Raw genomic sequence first — 8,291 nt, 5'->3', positions numbered from 1 at the left:
AGATGATTAAGTATCATCTGGTACAGGAAAATTGCAATCCAGACATAAATTAATCTATCTGCTCTCCTTACATTTAACAATCTTTTTTTTTTTTTTCTTTTTTTTTGAGACAGAATCTCTCTCTGTCACCCAGGCTGGACTGCAGTGGCGCAATCTCATCTCTATGCAACCTCCACCTCCCGAGTTCAAGGGATTCTCATGCCTCAGCCTCCCAAGTAGCTGGGATTACAAGCGTGAGCCACCATGCCCAGCTAATTTTATTCTATTTTTAGCAGAGACAGAGTTTCACTGTGCTAGGCAGGCTGGTCCCAAACTCCCGACCTCAGATGATCCACCCACCTTGCCCTCCCAGAGTTCTGGGAGCCACCATGCCTGGCCCTAATAATCTATAAAATAAAATATTTGCCCTTCCATTGAACAAAGATGCCACATTTTCTTTTTCTCATTTCTTAAATAATATGGTGCTTTATGTTTAAAACATATTTCATCTTCTCATTCTTATATTCATAAGGAATGATTTCTCTCTATTACACGAGGGTCAGGTAGCTTCTAAGGTTAAATCTTAAAGTACCAGATCTCAGTTGGTAGTCTCAGAAAGTCTAGAGTTTGAACAGAAGAAAGCGAAGAATTTATACAACACAAGAAGGAAAGAAATTAGGCACCAAATTCGTATCTGAAGAAAAATATTTAGACACTTAATGGGATACAAACATTCAGGGGACAATTGCTCTTAATTTGCTGGGCTGGAGCTAGACCAGCACTCAGTCAGAGTTCAGAGGGTCCTGCTCAGTGAATAGTAAAATTAAGCGAAATGCTTGATCTAGTCCTCTGGCTTCATATTCTTTTTTTCCTCAAGACAGAAGCATGTTTACTGTGCCTGTTTTATAAAATTTGCAAAAGAAGGATAATTTACTCACTTAGCTAAAGCCACTGTCTCTTTATACCCTGCATTGTCATTGTGCAGGCATTTTCCAGATTTGCCTAAGGTGAACTGTGTTGGGTTACATTTAGTTTGGATTTGGTGGCATGTATTTATGTGGTTTGTAGGTACTTTTCTTTCTTTTGTTTTTTGATGTTTTATTGCACCCCCCTCTTTTTTGTTCTTCATCACCAACAGAAAAACTTACAAAAGAAAGAAAATGTGCTTTGTTATAGTTAGAAAATATATTAATTTTCAAAGTGGGGGCATGTTGCTATATATGCATGTTGTTTAGGTCAGACATATTGAAGAGTCACAATTTGAAGATAAATATTAAAACATCTTTTTAATTAAAGGCATTTCTGCTAATGCCTAGGGATTATTCTTTTTTTGTTATTATTGTACTTTAAGTTCTGGGGTACATGTGCAAAACGTGAAGTTTTGTTACATAGATATACACATGCCATGGTGGTTTGCTGCATCCATCAACCTGTCAGCTACATTAGGTATTTCTCCTAATGTTATCCCTCCCCTAGTCCCCCACCCCCCGACAGGCCCTGCTGTGTGATGTTCCCCTCCCTATGTCCATGTGTTCTCATTGTTTAACTCTCACTTATGAGTGAGAACATGCGGTGTTTGGTTTTCTGTTCTTGTGATAGTTTGCTGAGAATGATGGTTTCCAGCTTCATCCATGTCCCTGTAAAGGACATGAATGCATCCTTTTTTATGGCTGCATAGTATTCCATGGTGCATATGTGCCACATTTTCTTTATCCAGTCTATTATTGATGGACATTTGGGTTGGTTACAATTGTTTGCTATTGTGAATAGTGCCACAATAAACATACATGTGCATGTGTCTTTATAGTAGAATGATTTATAATCCTTTGGGTATATAACCAGTAATGGGGTTGCTGGGTCAAATGGTATTTCTAGTTCTGATCCTTGAGGAATCACCACACTGTCTTCCACAATGGTTGAACCAATTTACACTCCCACCGACAGTGTAAAAGCATTCCTATTTCTCCACATCCTCTCCAGCATCTGTTGTTTCCTGAGTTTTTAATGATTGCCATTCTAACCTGCATGAGATGGTATCTCATTGTGGGTTTGATTTGCATTTCTCTAATGACCAGTTATGATAACCATTTTCTCGTGTGTCTGTTGGCTGTATAAATGTCTTCTTTTGAGAAGTGTCTGTTCATATCCTTTGCCCACTTTTTGATGGGGTTGTTTTTTTCTTGTAAATTTGTTTAAGTTCTTTGTAGATTCTGAATATTAGCCCTTTGTCAGATGGATAGATTACAAAAATTTTCTCCCATTCTGTAGGTTGCCTGTTCACTCTGATTATAGTTTCTTTTGCTGTGCAGAAGCTCTTCAGTTTAATTAGACCTCATTTGTCAATTTTGGCTTTTGTTGCCATTGCTTTTGGTGTTTTAGACATGAAGTCTTTGCCCATGCCTACATCCTGAATGGTATTGCTCAGGTTTTCTTCTAGGATTTTTATGGTCCTAGGTCTTATGTTTAAGTCTTTCATCCATCTTGAGTTGATTTTTGTGTAAGGTGTAAGGAAGGGGTCCAGTTTCAGATTTTTGTATAAGGTGTAAGGAAGGGGTCCAGTTTCAGTTTTCTGCATATGGCTAGCCAGTTTTCCCAACACCATTTATTAAATAGAGAGTCTTTTCCCCATTGCTTGTTTGTGTCAGGTTTATCAAAGATCAGATGGTTGTAGATGTGTGGTGTTATTTCTCAGGCCTCTGTTCTGTTCCATCAGTCTATATATCTGTTTTGGTACCAGTACCATGCTGTTTTGGTTACTATGGACTTGCAGTATAGTTTGAAGTCAGTTAGCGTGATGCCTCCAGCTTTTTTCTTCTTGCCCAGGATTGTCTTGGCTATGTAGGCTCTTTTTTTGGTTCCATATGAAGTTTAAAGTAGTTTTTTCCAATTCTGTGAAGAAAGTCAGTGGTACTTTTCTTACATAGTTTTGTTTTGTTATGTTTGGTTTTGTTTTTTGTCTTTTTGAGACAGAGTCTTGCTCTTGTCGCCCAGGCTGGAGTGCAGTGGCCTGATCTTGGCTCACTGCGACCTCCGCCTCCCGAGTTCAAGCAATTCTCCTGCCTCAGCCTCCTAAGTAGCTGGGATTAGAGGTGCCCGCCACCACATCCAGCTAAATTTTGTGCTTTTAGTAGAGACGGGGTTTTGCCATGTTGGCCAGGCTGGTCTGGAATTCCTGACCTCAGGTGATCTGCCCCCCTCAGCCTCCCAAAGTCTTACATAGTTTTAAATGCTGGCTGTTCCAGTGTAGGAATGGCTTCCAGCAATCTTCTGACACCACACTGTGCAGAACCACCGAACATCGTAACACAAAAGCCTCAATTACAAATTTTTTGATCTGCTATCAGATCAAAAGATCGTGAAATGTCCTGAAATCCTACAGCTCATATATGAAAGAAACTTTATAGAGGTCTCTCAAATTTAGCAACAATATTAAAATTGTACATCAACCTTATCAAGAAGGAGCTGTGAAGCTGAAACTTTTCTAAACTTTCAAAAAGAGAACCAAGTTTACATCAATGATGCTAGGGAGAAGCCTGAATTATTTTTCTATTCCCTGGATAAAAAATTATATTCTGAAATTATTGTCATATGAAGAGACAATCAGTGAGTTTGAGGATAAAAAGTGTAAGGAAAAAAGTTTCTATAGAGACATATCAGAAAGTTCATCATTTAAAAGCATTTTGTTAAATTTCTGGATATTATGATCTTTGTGGTATTTTTTAGCTTTTTGAGATTTATAATTTGCTGTGCTTTTCACTATATTTCTAAGTAAATACTCACTTTCTTGCCAAATATTTGTGCATAACTTTGCATTCTATTTCTTAAAGAAGTGCCATCCCTCCCAAATTGTATAAACTTGAGGACACATAAAATATGGATCCACATATTCCTTCAAAATAAATATCAACAAAATTATATCTATATGAATGCAAAGTAAAAAATTTGTGTCTGTTATCCCAGAGTTTCCAAATATCTAGATGATTTGCCGAATTAAAAAAAAAACTCATCAAAACGTTTAGCATCAGATGCCCATAATCAATGGATGGCATTGCAGGAACAAACACATTAGAATCTTATTTACAGCCTCTGCCAATTCTCCAGGCAGTGAAATGTCATTTGTTTGAGGGTTCAGTCCTACTAAAAATTAAAGAAGTTTTAAACTACTCTCTTTATCATGGAAAATTATTTCTGGCTCTTGCCTCCTTACCATGTAGTTCTTCTCATCTAAACACAGCAAGTTCTTCCTTTACATTTTTATTCAATATCTTTTAGCTAAGCATAAAACAGTCACTATCAATTTCTCACCAGTTCCTGAACATTTCTAAGTTGAAATTATTTTAGAGTAGTTATTCATGGGGCTTGCAAGTTGAAATGAGAAAGCACTGAAAATCAATTTCATTATAAGCTTTAAAGTAAAGGGATGTTGCATCAAAAAACTTTACTGGTTGGTAGGTGTTATTTACTTATTTTATTCTGGAATGCTACAGCACAGCAGCTTTTAAACCACTGAAAAACCCAGCTGGTGATTTTCTGAACACATTCCCTATACATAATCAGGGAAGTCTCAGCTTGACTGGGTGTTTGCATAGAATTCACTGAAAAGAATACATCTGTATTATTTCATGGCAGTGACTTCATTTATAACATTATGCACTTTCCTTCTCATAGTGGCTGCTTCAGTTAACGATCCTGTTCCATAGCAGGTTGGATATTTTCCCTGGTGGGTATCAAAATAGTGAGACTAACAAATGATTCTCAAAACCCTGAGGACAGTTCAAAAATCAGTTTGCTGTATTTAATGGGCCAAAAACCTAAGGTTTTAAGGTCATGCACACACAAGCAGTGTGATGTGGAGAACAGCAATTGACACTCTGAAATTTTAATACCCTAAAGTGCTAGTGGCATCCAACCTCTATGGGAGACCAAAGCTCTTCCCTACCCCTACTCATTCCAACTAGTGAAAGAGTCAAGGACAAAATGGAGTCCAAAGTACACCAGATTTAGGTCTTTGTATTAGGGAAGGACGTTTTAGTGGAAATTGCAAGGATATAGTTAATAGAATTATAATAAGAACATCAGCCTCTTTCCTTCCTAAGCCACTGGACTGACTTTCTTCATTCTCTTCCCCTCGGTGTGACTATACGTCAAGGCAGAGCCTGGGGGTATTTCCCGTAGGGGAACTCCACCCTACTACAACTTAAACAGTGTAGTTCTTTGGAATACTGGGATATCTGAGAGCAAACAGAAGGCTGTTTACCAGCAGAATTCTTATTGGGAATGCCTTAAATTTGGAAGGTTTAAATGGACAGCTGGGTGACACCAGGGAAAGAAGACATGAAAGCTCTTCTCCAGTCCTTACAGAGAAGTCTCTCTTTTTCTCTACCTAGCTTCAGAGGTGAAATTCCAGGGTGCCAGGGAGAGTGGTGCAAGCCTCCTGAAGGAAGCCAAGGAGCAAGCCTCCAACTTGTCTCTGGTGTAATTTGAAGAAAGTCTCCTGATCTTGTGTTAACGACAGCACCACGCAGAAAACTAGATAGGAGTTCTGACCAAAGTCCAGGCATCGGGCCTGAATAATATAATGCCTGTAGGATCAGGCAGGTAACATGACTGAGCCAGGCAGGCCAACTCTAAGGTAAACAATGGCATGAGTGCCATGATAAAGGATCAGTGCCACTTACCTTCAGGGTCAGAGACAGGAGTAAGCAGTAGGGCTGTGGCCAACTAGAGTGCCTGCCCTGTCCAAACTGGGCAGCTGCTCCTCTACTCTGGCTCATTGCTACCAAACATTCCAATTTTTCAAGGGAGATTGGAAATCTGGGTTTTTAATGTGAAATCTCCTGATTTTTCAGGTTCTGTCAATTAATTAAAACTTTTTTAAAAACGCAATGCTGGCCAACACCATCCAGGCTAAGCAAAATATCTGCAAACTGGATGTGGTTTATGGGCCATCAATTTGTAGTTTCTATGTGGTGTGTCCCCTATGTTACGTGATCTTCATGTCTTAGCGACTGCGTGGCAGTAGATAGTTGTTTAAAGATTCAAGAGATCTGGAGTTCATATCTCTTTATATCAGATGGTGGAAATAAGACTACCTACTTAATAAATAATAAATTCTAAAAACAAGCAATGATTAAAATTCAAAGTAATATGACTATTATATTGTATTTAATTGGAATTGAAGATGATAATTTTGCTTTAATTTCAAAAACTGGATAGAGAAAAACCAATGGGATACAGGCCAAGCTACAAACCATAGAAAACGCAGGAAGATTGCAGTGCTATAACACACATGTTGACAGTAATGAATGTAGATGACATCTTGAGGATAAGCTTTAATGTAGGATAAATTACTCAATTCTATGTTTTTTAGAATAAGTAATTTTAGCACACAAAAAAGAAATACTATTAGATGTGGACGAAAGTAAACATAGGAAGTCCTATCTATAGAAAATCTGATTGTATACCATTAATATATGAAATATCTCAATATGATTAAGCTTAAGGGAAAATAAAAAAATACTATAGCACATTTACCTTATTTTACCGATACAATAAGATAAGTGCATTTATGAGGAAAATAATCATGAATTAATTTAAAGTAAATAAGCCACAGGCTCTCTGCAGATAATTTAAAAACTACTCACCGGGAGCTAAAAAAAAAAAAAAGTGTGGCATGAACGAAAATGACAAGGATCCTTCATGGTTGATTAAAATGTCTTTTAAAAAAAGCAAAATTGGCCCAGCACAGTGGCTCACAACTGTAATCCCAGCACTTTGGGAGGCTGAGGTGGGTGGATCACCTGAGGTCAGGAGTTTGAGACCAGCCTCGCCAACATGGTGAATCCCTGTCTCTACTTAAAATACAAAAATTAGCCAGGTGTGGTGGCACGCACCTGTCATCCCAGCTACCTGTGAGGCTGAGGCAGGAGAATTGCTTGAACCCAGGAAGTGGGGGTTGCAGTGAGCCAAGATCATGCCATTGCACTCCAACCTGGGTGACAAGAGAGAAAGTGTCTCAATAATAAATAAATAAATAAGGCAACGTCAAAGATTCTATTACAGAAAGGGATAGAGATTCTCTCTAAAAATGTGGGAGGCTAAGGAGGGAGGACTGCTTGAGCCCAGGAGTTCAAGGCTGCAGTGAGCTATGATTGCACTACTATGCTCCAGCCTGGACAACAGAGCAAGATGCTGTCTCTAAAAAAAAGTAAAAAATAAAAATAAAATCAAAATATAAAGATTGCTCAAGCTGAAGCCCATTTGGAAATTAAATTATGTGAGGAAAAAAATTAAGGGCTTATCTTGAATTAAAATATCAATGATATAAAACAGAGGTCCCCAACCTCTGGGCCACGGAACAGTACCAGTCTGTGGCCTGTTAGGAACCGGGCCACACAACAAGAAGTGAGTGGCGGGTGAGCAACCGAAACTGAGATCTGCCTCATGTCAGATCAGTGGCAGCATTGGATTCTCACAGGACCGCGAACCCTATTATGAACTGCACATACAAGAAATCTAGGTTGCGTGCTCAGTATGAGAATCTAATGCCTAATAATCTGAGGTGGAACAGTTTCATCCCAAAACCATTCACCCATCCCCCTGACGAAGCCCGTCCCTGGTGCCAAAAAGGTTGGGGATTACTGATATAAATAACCAAACACACCCACACACACACACACACACACACCAGGAAAACTGGGGAAATCTTAATATGATTGGTGAATTCTGTCAATGTCAATATCCTCATTGTGATACTGTGTTATTGTTCTGCAAGATGTTACTATTGGGGTAACTGGGTAAAGGGCACCTGGATCCTCTCATATTATTTCTTACAACTGTATGTGAATCTGTAATTATCTCAAAAAAAAGTTTAAATACAAAAACTAATAAAAACATAAAAGATCAGTAAGTTTTAAAAATATTAACAGGTATGGATCTTGCTAGATAGGCACTTAATAATCACAGTGTAAAAGAAGGACAGAGGAGGCTAGAGAGAGAAAAAATGAGTTGCTTGCTTCAGTCAGAGAAACGTATGAGAGAATTTCTCATTTCCATATTGTTTTTTGAAAGAGAAAGGTAGCTGGTGCTATAGCAAATATTAAAAACTACATGTCCCAGCTTCAAGTTAGTAGTAGTTAAGTTATGGTACTATTCTTCAGAATCTTTAACTTGTTGCTGTTAGCCACTGTCAGCCTGAGGGTAGGCACACTGCTATCTATTACCTATGAGAGTAGCTGGCGTATAATAGACATTCAATAAATGTTTTATTTTTTTTTAATGAAAGAATAAGGAACTGATGGCCTAATGATTGA

Source organism: Nomascus leucogenys, chromosome 5, assembly GCF_006542625.1.
Source record: "Nomascus leucogenys isolate Asia chromosome 5, Asia_NLE_v1, whole genome shotgun sequence".
Taxonomy (NCBI): Eukaryota; Metazoa; Chordata; class Mammalia; order Primates; family Hylobatidae; genus Nomascus; species Nomascus leucogenys.
This window is presented reverse-complemented; position numbering follows the sequence as displayed.